At 35.6% G+C, this 18,267-nt stretch overlaps 1 pseudogene; it reads left to right on the plus strand.

Moving 5' to 3' along the window:
- The first annotated feature begins 5,505 nt into the window (after positions 1-5,505).
- On the plus strand, positions 5,506-6,338 carry LOC125828896 (protein CHUP1, chloroplastic-like; annotated as a pseudogene).
- The last annotated feature ends 11,929 nt before the right edge of the window (positions 6,339-18,267 follow it).

Raw genomic sequence — 18,267 nt, forward strand, 5'->3', positions numbered from 1 at the left:
GAAGTGGATATGGGAATTTAAGTTTTATATGTTTTTTACAGGAAATCTTTGAATTCTTATTATGATACTATTTCAATGTTTGCAATTTACTACAGACAATTCATATACATTGCATATCCTTTAAGGCTTTAGTATTACTTAATAATTTGGACGTCCTCTTTCTACCGGAAGGTTACCTTCTGGCTAAATTTGTGGCCTATATTTTGGATTTAACTTTTAGACGGTATAAAAAAGTGAAGTGAAATTCCTTCTTCCGATATTTATGATGTTGAATTTTCTTCTCTATTTAATATCTCTGTTAGTTTATGTGCTTCTAGTTTTATATTAGAAGAGAGCTTTGATGAAAGGAGAAATATTTTTTTGGATTTCAACTGATGGATCAGTTTCAACTATGTCGTCAAAGGAAGAAAATATGGTGTTATCATTTGGATGTTGTTTTTCCCAAAGATTTCTATTCTTTGGGATAATTCATCATATTGATCTTCATCTTCTTTAGGTGCTAAAGCTAATAAGGCATGACAATACTGTAAGTCAATATTTTTAATGAGTTTTTGTGGAATATTCAGAGAAATGATAATCCTGCAAAGTAAAAATAAATTTGACTAACAAGTCATTGTGGTAATTTCTCAAGTACCAAGACCAATTACAGAGGATGCTTGGCTGATTCCAACTAATATTCCTGCAGCCTTCAGGTCTGTATGAGCCCATCCACGCACCTGTTCCTTCTAACATCTTGTCCCCCTTTGTCTCTTTGTCCACGTCATAAGCGTCCCAACCCTCCTTAGTGTGTAGCATTTTTTTTTTGCTTTCCCTTTATCGAGAATGCCTTCTCAGGTAACCAACTTTCCTACCTCTCTTTGTTATTTCCCTCAAGTGCCACATGTATTCAATCAATTTTCACCCTGTACAATAGGAAAACTAATGGAATGACATGATCAATTACTTGGAAGAAATTAAATTATACCCCATCTCTCCGATGCTTCTCAAACTTTGTCCACAATCTCTTTATGCTTGATTGGATCTATCACTGGAAAAATGAACTGCTTACAGATTCCTCTATTTTAGTTGGTTGAATGAATATTCGTGGCACTTCGGTGTTTCCAGCATCAACAATTCCTTTTGATACTAGCCTTAGTATCATCAAAGGCTTTTAGCTCGTTCGTTATATAAAATGAGACTTTTTGTCATTACATAACAAAAGATTTAACAACAAAAAACAACAAAACTTCAGTTGTCTTTAAAAACAAACATTGTGTTTAAAGTAACAAGATGATACAATACAATAGGTAATAACCAGCATCTAAAGTGATATTCTCAGTTCTCATTATAATTTATGTTATTTCATTAAGATTAGATCTTGTAACGCGACGATGCAGAAGTTCCATCTAGAACTTTTTATGGAAGTACTCATGATAGTCTTTAACTGCGGTTGCACGATATTTTGGAGGGTTATCTTCTGACAACAATTCAGAAATCGGTCCATAAAGTTTGGAATATGACATTGGATCTGTGCCAAAGAAGCATGGAACTGATACTCTTGGTCCAACTTTATTTGCCAATACTCTGTGCTCAACACTTATGTACTTGTCATTTGATATGAGGTGAAAAAAAGCAACCAAAATAAGCAAATGGTATATTCACTCTTATCGATCGTACATGGATTAGAAAAGAAAAATACTAGCCTGCAGAAGATCTTCAATGTTGACCACAAGAGCACCACACATATGAGGAACATCAAACCATTCCCATTGATTCTGGTGAAGCACTTGGAGTCCTCCGATGTGATCTTGTAGAAGCACTGTGAGAAAATCATTGTCAGAATGTTTGTTGGTGCCTATGGTGAGTTCTGGCCGAGGGCATGCTGGGTAGTAAAGGGCCAAAACACCAAGCCCCTCCGGCAATCCATATTTTTGGGATGACAACGATCAAGACCGAGACCTTCAGACAATAATCCAAGCAAGGAATAGCCCAATTCCATCATATGCTTAGAGTATACTCAATTTTTAGTATTTCCCTGCAACAATTTTGTAAAATTAATGAAACACCACATATCAATTTTTATCACCACATAATACATATTCAATTATTGGTTGGCTTTCTAATTCATATTAAGAACATATACCTACATGGTCTTGGAAATTCTTTTGGATTGGGAGGATTAGGAGCCATTTTAATTAAAATGCAATATCTCCAATTTGCAGCTGGAACAGAAGGGCTATACAAATCAAAATTGCTAGCATGAACCATCGTTTTTGTGATATCTCGAGTGTAATACTGTTTCTTAATCTCGAGACTTTCATCTTATGGATTAGTATAATTCCAAATGGGAAGCAGGGGATAATATAAATACTTATTACTATTTATGCACAACAGTATAGTTAATATAAATTCCTAATGTCCACAAAAAAAGAAGAGGTTATAAACAAGGAGATCTTCATGATAAGTTTCAACCCCACCTATATCCCAAAAATAGAAGGCTCATGGATGGTAGACAAGCAGAAAAAAGCAAAAACTTTCGTCACTATATTTAATTTTGTTGAGCATATAATTACGCGTAGGAATAATATCCACGACAAAAAATTTCGTCACTATAGTTAATTGTGTTGAGAACAAGGGAGTAACAAGGCACCAAGTTCTTTTAGCATTGAAAGTATAATACTTGAGCTGAGCAATATAGTATCATTATCATGAGAATTTTAACATTTTGTTATCTGGAAAGACTTACTATATACTTAAAATAAAAATAACCTTCTTTTATTTTGCACACCTTAAATTTTATACTACTCTCACTTTCTATTTTTCCTCACGGACTATTTTCTTACACTATATCTGTGGATTACTGATGAGGCAAATGTGTATCAAATTTCGCTGCTCATACTCTGTCATATATATATAATATACCCGGTGACATGGCACACTCTCACGCTAAAATGAGTAATTATCTTTTATTCTGTTTATTGCATTTTCAAAAATTAGTATTTAACTTCTTCCAATATTTTTGCATCTCTTAAATTGAACATTTAGATTTAGTTAAACCATTTGGTATGAAGCAAAATGTTTCCATGGAAAATATTTTCCTTGAAACTATGCTTTAGGAAAATAAGTTGGTTTCTCACTTATTTTCTCATGTTTGGTTGGTGAGTGAAAAATATTTTCTAATATTTGGTTAGTGAATGAAAAGTATTTTTTGGGAAATATTTTTCCATTTTGGCTAGGCTTTCGGAGCAGAACCCGACCCTACACCTGACCCGACTCCCGACTCCTAGTCCAAGACTCGACTTCTAAATGGGGACCGACTCTTGACCTGAGATCCGACTTTCAAATCGGAACACGACCCCGACCCTAACGACCAATCTAAGATCTAATCCAACTACTGAATCAGGACCCGACTTTTGAACCAAGACCCGACGCCAACACCTGATCTAAGATTCAACGCCGACACCCTAACCTGAGACCTGACATCTGAACTACGATCTGAATTTCGGATAAGGACCCAACCCCTACACTCGATGCATGATCTGACTTCTCAATTAGGATCTGACACCCCGACAACCGATTCGGGACCCGACCCTAACACCTGATCCAAAACCCAGTTTCTGAACTACTATCCGACCTCGATATCCAACCTCGACAATTGATTCGGAGCCTGAACTCATCACGTGATCTGGTATATGACCTCAACTCTTGACCCGAAACCCAACCCTGACACTCGACTCAGATCACCACCCCGACACCCAACCTAAAATTCGACCTCGAATGCTTACCAATAAGGTCCCTCAAAACCAGACACATATGGATGGGCTCTCCCCTGCAACAGTGAATAAAAAAGAACTTTAAGACAAACAACATTATCCAGTGAGATAAAAATATCATATACAGATGCAGATTCATGTGATATACCAACGTGGCCTCCCGACAATGTCACTATATCTTTATCAGAGAATCCTATGTTGTAAAAGAAGTCCCTAAAGGGCATTAGTGAACAAATTAGTAAGTGATATGAAACATCCAAAGAATATGTTTCAAATTCAGAACACTAATTAAGTTTTAAAGCACTCTCGGAAATTACTCCAAGGTATCTAGCAGCCATATTAGCAATATTTACAATTTTAACTATAGGATATCACCAAGTTCAGTTCAATGTCATTGTTCATAACATTTAAGATCTCCAACAAAGTTGAATATATATTACTTGCCTTTACAAAATTTTCTTCCATAATAATGAACAATATGTTTACAGACGACACGGTAAGTGCATATTAGCAATAAAATCATCTACAAAATAATTGAAATCCACTTCCACATAGAAGAAAAACCAAGTAAGAATTCTTATACTTAAGTTGTTCAGACACAACATTGTGCAAGAACATTGATGAGGATAATTGAAGCAAACTTCAAAGATGAAGCTCTAGTTGACATGCTGATCTCTTGCGAACTTGTTCTTTAGAGCGAGATCCTTTCAAAACTTCTGCATATTTCGCCAACTCAGCTTTATGAACATTTTCTTGGTCATGGTTATTTCCTTTTTCTTGGGTGATTCAGCGAGACATTTTGACATATAATCTAATGAGCCCACATCACTATATCTCCTTGTACGTGTCGGGTAGTTTCTGCTTTCTCCTTTATTATTGGTTGTAGAGCCTAGATCAAATGAATGGAAATCTATAAATTGTCTGGAGATGGTGTTCTTGATCTGCTCTAGGGCCTAATAGCTCCAGTATCTACGACAGACATATCTGAACAGTACCAGAAGAATAATAAGAGCATCTTGTTGCATTCTCTTCAGTGTTGTGAACCATTTCTGAATGATTATGATGATGGTCCTTTCCCCGTATTAGTCTCATAAGCTTACGAAAGATTTTGCTTTTGTTTGAAGTGTCAGTCTTATGGGCTGAAGAATTAGAAATAGAAGTACCATCAAACTCACCTGAATTCATAAGATGTGGTTCTTGGGAGGATAACTGGTTAGAATCAAGCTCCAAAACATGGATTCCCCTGTCCCCTTGGTCTTCTTTAGATGCATATTCAACAACTAGTTGCTTGGCTTTCTTACTAGATTCAGGGCTTAACGTTTTACTGAGATCCCTTGCAGTTGTTTCACCTAGGGCAGACTGATAGTTCCTCAGCTCATACCGCAAGCAAGCATTTATCCATTTAAGATAGGCTACTTCGTCAACATCACTGCAACGACCTTCTTGAATGTGATCAACTTCTTTTACTAATTCTTCATTTTGCTTTCTCAACTGTATGCTTTCTTTTTCAGTGCTTCTGCCTGTGTCAGAACAAAGGTCAACAAAAACAATGAAATAAACAATGTTGATGAATAAAAGACTTACTAATACATTATCTTCCAGAGCAGAAATGCAAAGAGCTGAAATATTCGCATAGGTCCCAAAGATGATGCCCATAGGTAAGGTACACAGGAAATCATTTCCTAAAAATGCTACCCGGAGGGCAACTGAAAAGCTCTTTGCCATTTCCTATGCGACATCATCTTTGCGACCTATGCGGAATATCTTCAGCTCTTTGCCATTTCTGCTCTGGAAGATAGTGTATTAGTAAGTCTTTTATTCATCAACATTGTTTATTTCATGTGTTTTTGTTGACCTTTGTTCTGACACAGGTAGAAGACTGAAACAAGAAAGTCTACAGCTGAGAAAGCAAAATGAAGAATTAGTAAAAGAAGTTGATCACATTCAAGAAGGTCGTTGCAGTGATGTTGACGAAGTAGCCTATCTTAAATGGATAAATGCTTGCTTGCGGTATGAGCTGAGGAACTATCAGTCTGCCCTAGGTGAAACAACTGCAAGGGATCTCAGTAAAACGTTAAGCCCCGAATCTAGTAAGAAAGCCAAGCAACTAGTTGTTGAATATGCAGCTAAAGAAGACCAAGGGGACAGGGGAATCCATGTTTTGGAGCTTGATTCTAACCAGTTATCCTCCCAAGAACCACATCTTATGAATTCAGGTGAGTTTGATGGTACTTCTATTTCTAATTCTTCAGCCCATAAGTCTGACACTTCAAACAAAAGCAAAATCTTTCGTAAACTTATGAGACTAATACGGGGAAAGGACCATCATCATAATCATTCAGAAATGGCTCACAACACTGAAGAGAATGCAACAAGATGCTCTTATTATTTTTCTGGGTACTGTTTAGATATGTCTGTCGTAGATACTGGAGCTATTAGGCCCCAGAGCAGATCAAGAACACCTCTCCAGGTTCATCCAAACAATTTATAGATTTCCATTCATTTGATCAAGGCTCTACAACCAATAAAGGAGAAAGCAGAAACTACCCGACACGTACAAGAGATATAGTGATGTGGGCTCATTAGATTATATGTCAAAACGTCTCGCTGAATACCTCAAGAAAAAGGAAATAACCATGACCAAGAAGATGTTCATAAAGTGAGTTGGCGAAATATGCAGAAGTTTTGAAAGGATCTCTCTAAAGAACTAGTTCGCAAGAGATCAACATCAGTTAGTTTTTATCCGTATCTCATGGATTCTTTCCCTACAAGAGACTAATAAATAGGTTATTTAAACAATACCTTGATAGGTTTGTGATCTTATTTATTGATGACATTTTGATTTACTCAAGGAGTGAGGATGAGCAGGCCGATCATTTGAGGATTGTGTTGAAAGTCCTCAAGGAACAACAACTCTTTGCAAAGATTAGTAAATGCAAGTTTGGTTAAGTTCTATGGCTTTTCTTTGTCACATTGTCTCCAGCAAGGATATTGAGGTAGATCCTAAGAAAACGAATGTGGTTAAGTGTTGGCCTAGACCTCTTCCCCTTTGGATATTCAAAGTTTCTTGGATTTGGTGAGTTACTTTAGAAGGTTTGTGGAAGGGTTTTCTTCGATTGCCTCTCCATTGACGGTATTAACCCAAAAGAAAGTAAAGTTCTTGTTGCCGGAAGCTTGTGAGAAGAGTTTTCAGGAATTGAAAAATAGACTTACCTCCGCTCCGGTGTTGACATTACCAGAAGGTTTTGATGGGTTTGTTGTTTATTCTGATGCTTCAAGAATTGGGTTAGGATGTGTTCTTATGCAAATGAGAAATTCATTGCTTATGCTTCAAGGCAACTAGAGATTCATGAAAAGAACTACCCTACCAATGATTTGGAGCTAGTGGCGGTTGTTTTTGCCTTAAAGATTTGGAGGCATTTTTGTATGGTGTTCATGCTGATGTCTTTACCAACCACAAGAGTTTGCAATATGTGTTCAAGAAAAATGATCTAATTTTTTTGCCAACGTAGATGACTAGAACTCTTGAAGGATTACGACATGAGTGTTTTCTATCACCCTGGTAAGGCCATGTGGTGGCGGATGCTCTTAGTCACTTACAATGGGTAGTGTTGCTCATGTTGAGAAAGATAAGAGAGATTTGGTGTGTGATGTTCATAGATTACCGATTGGGTGTTCGGTTGGTTGATTCTAATTAGGGCCGTGTTATTGTCCATAATGGTTCACAATAGTCATTTGTGTCGGATGTGAAAACTAAGAAAGGTCTTGATCCAATTTTGATTGAAAAGAGGAAGGGCTACTTAAAAAAACCGTTGAGGCTTTCTCCCAAGGGGCAGAAGGTAACTTGCATATCAAGGTTGTTTGTGTGTTTCCAATGTTGATGACTTAAGGGAGCAAATTTTATCGAAATTACATAGTTCTTGATATTGCACTTACCAAGGAGCCACCAAGATGTACCATGACTTGCGGGAGGTTTATTGGTGGAATGGGATGAAGAAGGATTTGCGGAATTTGTGGCTAAGTCTCCTAATTGTCAACAAGTGAAGGTTGAGAATCAAAAGCCAAGAGGTTTGTCCTAAGATATTAGTATTCCTACTTTGAAGTGGGAGGTTTTGAATATTGATTTTATTGTTCGTTTACACCCGCGATAACATGACTCGATTTGGGTAAATGTAGACCGAATGACAAAGTTAGCTCATTTCATTCCCGTCAAATTTTCTTATTTGGAAGAAGACTATGCTAAGTTGTAGCTAAGGAAGATTGTTAGGTTTCATGGAGTGCCCCTACCCATTATCTCTGATCGCGGTACCCAATTCACTACCCTACTTTAGAAGTCTTTCCAAAAGGGCCTTGCTACTCGTACTAAGCTTAGTATGTCCTTTCATCCTCAAACCAATGGGCAAGCAGAGCGTACTATCCAAATTTTGGAAGATATGTTGAGAGCTTGTGTGATTGACTTTAAGGGTGATTGGCATGATCATTTTCCTTTGATCGATTTTTTGTATAATAATAGCTATAACTCAAGCATTGGTATGACTCCATTTGAGTCTCTTTATGGTAGTAAGTGTAGATCTCCTAAGGTTGGTTTGAAGTTGGTGAGGTTGCTTTGATAGGTACTAAATTGGTACATGAGGCTATGGACAAAGTTCATCTTATTGGAGAAAGGTTCAAAACGACTCAAAGCCGACAAAAGTCCTATGCCGATGTTAGAAGAAGAGATCTTGAATTTGATGTAGATGGTTGGGTATATCTGAAAATTTCACCCATTAAGGTGTAATGAGATTTGGGAAGAAAGGGAAGCTTAGTCCCTGTTATGTGGGCCCATATCAGATTATGAGGCGTATTGGTAAAGCTGCTTACGAACTTGATTTTCCTAACGACTTAGCATCGGTGCATCTAATTTTCCATGTCTCCTTATTGAAGAAGTGTGTTCGTGATCTGACAACCATTGTACCATTGGGGAGACGTGGTATAAAAAGGAAAGTCTTTCTTATGAAGAGATTCCGGTTGAGATTTTAGACCGAAAAGTCAAGAAGTTGAGAAATAAGGAAGTCGCATCCGTGAAAGTGTTGTGGAGCAATCAAAGGATTGAGGGTGCTACTTGGGAGGCCGAGGCTGACATGATGTCCCATTATTCCTATCTCCTTCCCTTCGATCCTACTCTAGCTAAAGGAATTTAGTTCCTCATGGTTCATCCTTCTTTGTCTCATATGTCTTAATTGTTCTCATGTTTCTTCATGGTGTATACTCATTAAAACGTAATTATCTTTTTGAGAAAGTGAGTTAACTTGACTGATTTCTCCATGATTATGTGCATTTGAGTATGATTTGCATGTTTGCCTTATGTAATAATGTTTTGATTATGTTTGATCTTGGAGTTGATGTTCCTCCTTGATATTCTGTGTTTTGAATTAGTTGTATTAATGTTAGGCTGTTAAATCTTTACCCCCACCCTCCTTATGATTTCTTGAGTTCCATTCTAGGACGAATGTTCTCGAGGGGAGTTATCGTAACACCTCAGATTTAGAAAATAAGGATAATAATTTTTTGGGTTGCAAGATGTGTCTATGGTTCCCATCTACGGATCGTAGAAGCTTCTACAGGCCGTAAATGGAAACCATAGGAATGGGGAATAAATTTTTGAAACTAAGTCTCAGTACCCTTTTCACGGTTCACCAGGACGGTCCGTTATTCCTTGTACAAGTCGTAGTTAGGCCTCGTAGGTGAGTCACAGACTTAGTGAAATTTTAAGGGTCAAAGTAGGGTACTGTTGGTTTTTACAAACCGTAGGAAGACCTACGGCAGTAGAAACATTCCGTTAAAAAAATGGTGAAATTTTGGTCCAGTATTTGGTCTACGGTTGACCAATATGGACAGTAGAAAGTCCTACGGTCCGTAGGTCCGAACCATACGTTAAAGTCCAATAGTTATTTAAAGGGGCTTTTGGGTCTTCTCCCTAATTTTTTCAAATCAAAACTACGTTGTTTTGCCTTTTACCCTATGCCCTATATAAAGGTCTTAAGCCCCAAATCATCCACTTTCAAATCATCTCCTAAATTCCCTAAAACTCACCAAAGTCTTCCTCTCAAATTCTCTCAAGGCTAAGGAAGAAGAAGAAGATCTAGGGTTCCATCCAAGTTTTAAATCCTCCATTCTTCTTAAGCAACCTCTAGTCCCAAACTGTGTGCCCCCGTAGGATTATCTTAAATTACCTAGCTAGTGGATCCAATTTAGCAAAACATGATATGTACATATTCTACCTTGGCAAGTGGTTTCCCCTTCTTTCAGTATGAGAGATATACCGGATTCCATGATATAGCTCTCATGGTCTTATTGTAGGTTAGAGCTAAAAATCCCACGAAAATGACTATGTTTTCTTCAAAGCTTCTCTTATGTCCTTTACTCCAAATGCATTGACTATATCCTATAATTTCCATGTTTTATTTCCTTATGTTAAAATGTCAAATTATTGATCATATCTACATGTTTTAAATCATTTATACTATCACGTTCACGTTTATTCATATTACCCCACACTTAGTACATTCCATGTATTAATGCATACTTGTGCCTATAGTATCTGATGAATGTAGTGTTCAACGTTCTTACTCCATACACTCATGGCTAGATATCACCTGGGTTGTTCAGTTGATTGATGAGTCCTCATTATTCAAGGACCGAGACACCGTTTAGCTTTGTCTTTTCATTTCAAACTCTATAAGTGATCTATGGGTTAGTCTGAATCTCTTTCCTTATGATGTATTCGATGGTTTTAAGATTTATGTTAGACTTATGCTTTGTTAGACTTTTGATATATTAAATGCTTTCTTTCAAGTCTTTACTTTTATTATCTTGTATGATGTATTGTAGGTGGATTGTTTAGGGCCTCTTGGGATCTTAAATGTCATGTTACACCTATGGTGTACCCTAGGGTCGTGACAAATTACTTCTTGTAATGACAATGTCATCAAAATATACAACAAGACGGATATTACCAATTGTTGATAGAAAATTGAGTGATCACATTTGCTCATTTTAAACCCAAATTCACTACCTCACTGAACTTGCCAAACCAAGCCTGAGGACTCTACTTCAAGCAATACAAGGACTTCTTCAAATGACGGACTTTCCCATACTCCCTTTGGTAAAGAAAACTAGGTTGTTGCTCCATTTATAGTTCCTTTTGAAGATCAACATGAAGAAAAGTATTCTTGATATCCAATTGATGTAAAGGCAACTCTTTGAACAAGCTAGAGAAATGAATAAGCGAACTGGAAAGAGTATAACAACATGAGAAAGGTCTCTGAATAATCCACTCCATATGTTTGAGCATACCCTTTAGCCACAAGTCTGGCCTTAAGAATACTTTCCTACATGGTGATCTTCAAGAGGAAGTATATATGGAGCACCTACCTGGTTTTCTTTCTCAAGGGGGGTATGGGAAAGTCTGTCATTTAAAGAAGTTTTTGTATCGCTTGAAACAGAGTCCTTGGGCTTGGTTTTGCAAGTACAGTGAGGTATTTCAAGAGTTTGGGTTGAAAATCAGAAAATGTGATCACTTAGTTGGCAATCAACAACTGGCCCTATCCTTCTTGTTGTATATGTAGATGATATTGTCATCACATGAAGTGATTATACGGGGATTTCTTCCCTGAAGTCTTTCTAGCATGCTAGGTTTTATAAGAAATACTTAGGTCAGTTAAGATACATTTTGGGAGTAGAAGTAAGTAATAGCAAGAAGGGATTTTTTCTATCTTATAGAAAGTATATTCTTGACCTACTTGCAGACACCGGAAAGTTGGCAGCCAAATCTTGCAATACTCTAATGATTCCCAACGTGCATCTTACAAAAGATTATGGTGTTCCTTTTGATGATCCTGAGTAATACATATCTAATTGGGAAATTAAATTATTGTGACTCGTCTTGATATTACTTTTGTGGTAAGTGTTGTTAGCCAATTCTCGTATGTGCTTACGATCAAGCATTTGGAAGCCTTGACACAAATTCTATGTTACTTGAAAGGTGCCCTTGGACTTGGCATATTGTATAGCAATCACAATCATACTGTATTACGTGTTCTACAGATGCGGAGTATGTTGGATCCAAAATTGACAGGAGATTGACTATAGGCTATTTCATCTTTGTTTGAGTTGATCATCTTTGTAACAATAGTTGGGTCATGATCAATATATATGCTCTAACTTTAGGGGGAATATTATAGAATATGTATATAGACTTCATTCCTAGTAAAGCACATAGCCTTATTTATATAGCAGATTTATAGGAATTTGCAGATTTGTAGGAATTATCTTTTAATTCTTTCCTAAGATAGCACACAATCTATTGTATTTATACATTGCTTACCTATTGGAATGAATAATCTTCTTCCATATGATTACAATATTTAATTGTTTCGGACCTAAATATAAGCTAAGAGATGAACTACAATAAACAAAGACAGTCATAATGCAATAACATGAAAGACATCACGGTATTCCATAGAGTTCCAAGCAGCCATGCATGCATACAGAGGGAATTTTAAAATGTGAAGTGACATCTATGAAGTTTCCATTAACATTAAACACAAAGAGGGTAAGAATAAAATTGTTACCATACTTTAATATTTATTTTTCCAGTTAAGAGCTCTGTGGTTATGCTAGTCTTACAAAGTATAAAGTATTAAGTATCATATTTGGATGGTGCGCAGGGATTTGGGGTGGCATTGTGCACAACTTCTAAGGTGGAAAATTGCAGCAGTTGGTGTATTTTTTAAAATCCTCAGAACGAAAATATATTGTATGGGAAAGAACTTAACATTTCAATAAAAGGAAAAGAATGCCATATCAAAGTAGTGGGGCACTATTCTTTTGTAAAGCACAAACAAGGTGATTCAATAGGAAGATGGTAGAATTTGGGGTAAAGCGTAATGAGAAACTTTCATGGGACAGTAATAAAGCGAAGTTTGTGCAAGCAGGAATACAGGTTACCCGGATGATCCTTAGCGGGTGTGGCTGGTGCATTGGAAGAAGTAGAAGCCTACGTTGGTAATCTGAGAATTTGTTTGATTGTAACGCCTGCTGATTTAATGATGGGTTGATGAAAAGAACTAAGATGAGAATTAGGGTTCTAGAATTCGTTCCATCAAAGGCTTTCAGATTTAATTCACTTTCAATTTAGGTTGTTCTTTTAGATAGATAGAGAAGATGGCAACATCAGTTGAAGGAGTTTGCCATGAAGGAAGTGATTTGAAATCCACGGGATCAGAGGTCAGGAAAATTGGATCTATATGAATTGATCTTACTCATCCATTGCCATCGATAGAGAATCGGGACTGCCAACATTTTAAGATCTCCTTTCCTTTGAGTTTCTACCTTTCCTTATCCACTAGACTCTCTGGTACCACTTGTTGTATATTTTTTATTTAAGGACACAATCAATTGCTCACAACTTATATTTTATTATTGTAAAGTAAGGATTCACTTAGGTCCTACAATTGTTACACACAATATTTCTTGCAATCACACTCTATGAACTCTCTCCTATTTCTCACTCACTTGTTGTTTGCTATCTTTCTTACATGCTTTGAGAACTTACTTTCTTACCAATAAATATGGACCACCTCTATTTATAGGAGGTGATGGAAGAATCTAAAGAGAGATACATACTACTCTCTTCTAGAATATTCCTAGCTATCTTTTTCTAGAACAATTTTTTTAGAATATTTCTAGACTTCTCTCTCTAGAATACTCATTCTAGAGATCTTCCTTCAATTCTCTACAACTCTAAAATATTCTACATTTTTTTGGACTCGTCTTAAATAAATAATTAAGTTGGTGATGAATGATAAAATAATAACTATTAGTGTAGTTGAGTGATCGACTGAGAAATCAACTCACTAATAGAGGAAATCAAATTGAATCCTTTCACAGAAGCCCCTTATATTTTTATCTAAATATGAATAGCACTGTGGGAAAAAAGAGAACTTGCTCACGAGTATCATGAAGAGAGAACTAAAGCTAGCTTGAATACACAAGCCTAAGTAAACCTCCAAATCTAATGAATTTGAAAACAGAAAATGGAAATGCAAAAGGAGGTATATGCAATGATTAGTTAATTCACAATAATTATAAGATCACCCAAAGATAGTCAATACATACACACACATCTTGGAATTAATACTATAAGTGAAACAACAAATGGAGAACTCATTCATGCATATAATTAAGTCATAAGATTGATTTTAAATGAACTAATTAAGTGAACAAAAGGAAAAGAAAAAAAAAGGAATTACTAATTGAGTGCACAATAGATAACAAAAGAGACTAACCATATCGAAAAAATGATGGCAGTTCTCATTCTGTATCAATGACAATGGAAGATTAATATCAATAAATATACAATTACCTTGAGCTCTGACTCTGAGGAATTTGAATCACTTGTCTCATGACAAGCTCCTTCAACTATGGTTGTCAGCTTGCCCATCTATTTAAAACGACAACCTATATTGAAATTTCAATAAGAAATTTTGAGATATTGTTACATGTATTTTCAAGATAAAAAATTAATTGGTATACCTACATGAATAAATATTATTTGTATCAAATCTTGAACTTATCATCAAAGATATAAATAAATTTAGTTTGTATGCACCAATTAATTCAAAGTTATTTGATACAAAATCGAATCTATTTGATGCAATAGCAATGACATGATTAACACACACTAATATATACACTCCATTTTAGTGAGTTAAGTTTGAAAGCCTTTAATGGAATAAAATTTAAAACCCTAATTCTCAAATTAGTTATTTTCATCAACCCAGCCTTAAATCAACAAGTGTTACAGTCAAATAAATGCTTGAACAAGCTCAATGAACCGACCATATAACATATAACAATTGATTTGAAGCTACTTAGGGTTTTCTAAGAGAATATACCTTAATTGGAAAGGTATAAAAGCTGAAGCTTAAAAAAAATCCAAAATTCACTTAAAATCGTGATAATAATACAATCAAGCTTGCCAAATTCATATCAGATCTAAATAGAAGTCATTCAAAATAATTTAAAAGCCAAATTATGATTTTTGATGGCACCGATGATTTTGATACACCCAAAAAATAAACTTCATTGATAATAAAATCAAAGATTTAACCATAATCATAGTAAAATTATAAGTAAAACAAAACCCAAAAAATTAAAAGTACAAAAAAAGAAAAGAAACAACAACCAAAAAAAAAAAAAGAGAAACACAAAATTAATAAATGACATCACAAAAAGCTTTTCATTTCAAGAGAAATCATAAATACAATCACTAGTAAAGAAACCAACAGAAACGAAAAGGAATTAGATTAAAACATCTAATTGGAAAAAAAAATCAAAATAAAGAGAAAAGATATACCTTTCACCTGAATTGAGATCTCATATTAGATGAAGAACAAGCTTGATCCAAAACTAAAGCAACATTACTTATGACCCAAAGTAAAGATGTTGATTCATCCAAGGCGGGAGCATTTCAGGTTATCAAGTGAAAGGAAAGGGGGGCTAAGTGGAGTGGCGGATGAGGAAACCCTAATCTAAAGGGAGATGTGTATAGGGAGAAAGTTGAGGGCTTGTCGGGGATGGGCTGGCCTTTTACTTTGTTTTTTTATTGGATTTGGGTAATAGGCCCAAATTAGAGATGTACTGATTTCCTAATTTATTAAAAAGAAATTACTTTCACCCAAAAAAGAAAGAGATCTCAAGATTAGAACAACACCCACTTTTCAACATAAAATGAAGAACTAAAAACATCCAGATTAATTCGAATGGATTTAAGGTTGAAATAAAGAGAAAACCCTAAGATTTATAGAGGGAGTGAATGAAACACTCAAACAAATGATAGAGAAAGTATGACATGTGAGAAAAATAAATTTAAGACAACATTTTTCCTACAAAAAAGAGTCCTAAATGTGATTAAAAAGTTATTTTATGTATTAAATAATTAATGTAATCATTTTTTATTATTTATTTTTTTGCAATAAAAAGGAGTAAATAGATAATCATCAGTGAAAATGTGAAGAAAAATAACAATTAAAAGCTGGTTTTCTTTAAAAAGATGTAAAAATTTAAAAGTTTGTTAATTATTACCTACATTAACTATTTTGTAGTAAAACGAGCACATGTTTTCATGTCTCGAGCGTATACCCTGGGGTGGCCAGCATTCAGAATCATTATTTGGCCTGACTTACTACTATACCAAATATTATGACACTATGCAAAAGTTTTTAAAAGATAAGCATGCAATAAGTTTAGAAAACAAACTCAAAAACTTTATAAATGAAATAAAATCTTAATAATAAATATATTTGTAAAACAACTGAACTATGACTAAATTGACTCGTCTATGAAGCCTTTGACATGCTAAAGATAGGTTGTCAGGACAAGACCTCCGGCTACCTGAATACTCTACTCATTGTTGGGTTTTAGCAAGGTGTGAATGGGAAATAAGAAGAGAAAATGGAAAAGTGGGGGAACCAATTTTAGAGGGAAAATGAAAAGTCATTGCAAAGTGCAAATGAAAAGTCATTTCTCCCATATTGGTAGAAGAAAGGAAATTGTTGTCCTTATATTAGGAAACACTTCCTTTAGTTCTTAAAGGATTAAGAAGAAGGTTCCCCCTCGCGCCGTCGTCGTCGCTCGCTCGGCTTCGGCTTAGGATTAGGATTTGGAAAATCAATTAGAAATTTGCGTGTAACAGTAAAAATGTTCTAAAGGGACCTGTTCCTTCCGAAAAGTCGTTACTTTTCCTAAAAGACACAACATTCTTGGAAAATCGGGTCTGAACAGACGCGTTCCTTGCTGCAAATGGCTATAAATAAGAGGTCTTTTTCGTTTTTCAAACACTGAAATTTTTTTCTCTCTACATACATTTTCTTACATAAATAAAATTATCGATCGATTGAGTCTATGTGTGCTCTCGTTGCTGTTCTTGCGTTCGCTGAAATTATTGAAGTTTGAGGTACCGCTACTTCTCTAATAGGTTAATCCGTTTTATCTTGGGAGGAATTAATCTGCAACCTCGGGTACAGTGAGGGGATTAAATTTCTTAAGGAAACACAGTGGTTTATGTGAACTCGGATTACTTACATTCTGTCTATTTCATCTTTTTTATGTTTCTGTATTTTTGACTAACCTGGATATGAAGAGGATAACAATCTTAAGAAGTTTAATAGTTTATGTATTTGAGGTTTCTGGAGAATAAAACCTTTATGGTTTTCTACTTTATTTGAATTTTTAAAATTTATTCGATTAACGATTAAAAGAATATAAAAACTTTATCGTTAAATCAGAAACAAGTTATGTAAGGATTTATTCTTTACTGTTAGTATTTCACATACTAAAATTTTCTGCCATTTGTGATAGAAAAATGACTAATTCAAGTCAAGTAAATGCTGGAACAGTGAGTGCTGCAATAACATGGGTTGCACACAATCGTTCAACTGCTACCCTTGCACTGGCTGAGAAACCTGCAAAGTTTTCTGGAGGCGACTTCAAGAGATGGCAGCAGAAGATGTTCTTCTATCTAACTATGTTGAGTCTGCAGAGGTTCATAAATGAGAACGTTCTTGTTATGTTGGATGAAACTCCGGCTGAAGAACGATTCTTGTAACAGAAACATGGACACATTCAGATTTTTTGTGTAAAAACTATATTCTGAGTGGCCTGCAAGATGATCTGTACAATGTGTACAGTATTGTCAAGACCTCAAAAGAACTCTGGGATGCTTAAGAAAAGAAGTACAAAACAGAGGATGCCGAAACGAAGAAGTTCATTGTGGCAAAGTTTCTGGACTATAAGATGATAGACAGTAACACCGTCGTCACCCAAGTTCAAGAACTGCAGGTCATAATCCATGATCTCCTTGTTGAAGGTATATATTTATTTAATGCCTAAGTTGGAAATATTAAGTTTATTCTTAATACTCACATAATCTTTAATGTAGGATTGGTTGTGAATGATGCTTTTCAGGTGGCTGCCATTATTGAGAAGTTACCTCCATTGTGGAAGGACTTCAAAAACTACTTGAAACATAAACACAAGGAGATGACTGTTGAAGATCTCATGATAAGACTGAGAATCAAAGAGGATAACAAGGCCGAAGAAAAGAGGTCACGTGGTAATTCAACAATATCTGGAGTAAATATTGTTGAAGAAGATCCCACAAATCAAAGAAAAGAAAGAAAGCATCTGGTCCAAAGAGCAATCCTCCTAAGAAGAAATTCAATGGAAACTACTTCAATTGTGGCAAACGTGGTCATAGGCTACTGAATGTCGGGGTCCTAAGAAGGACAAGAAGAAGGATCAAGAAAATTTGGTTGAATCCAAAGGAGAGATGGACGATCTCTGTGCAATGCTTTCAGAATGCAACTTGGTTGGAAATCCAAGAGAATGGTGGATAGACTCTGGTGCCTCATGCCATGTTTGTGCCAACAAAGAATTATTTTCATCATATACTCCAGCACCTACAGATGAGAAG

This window comes from Solanum verrucosum, unplaced genomic scaffold (genome assembly GCF_900185275.1).
Source record: "Solanum verrucosum unplaced genomic scaffold, falcon-dt-bn FXZP01000067.1, whole genome shotgun sequence".
Classification (NCBI taxonomy): domain Eukaryota; kingdom Viridiplantae; phylum Streptophyta; class Magnoliopsida; order Solanales; family Solanaceae; genus Solanum; species Solanum verrucosum.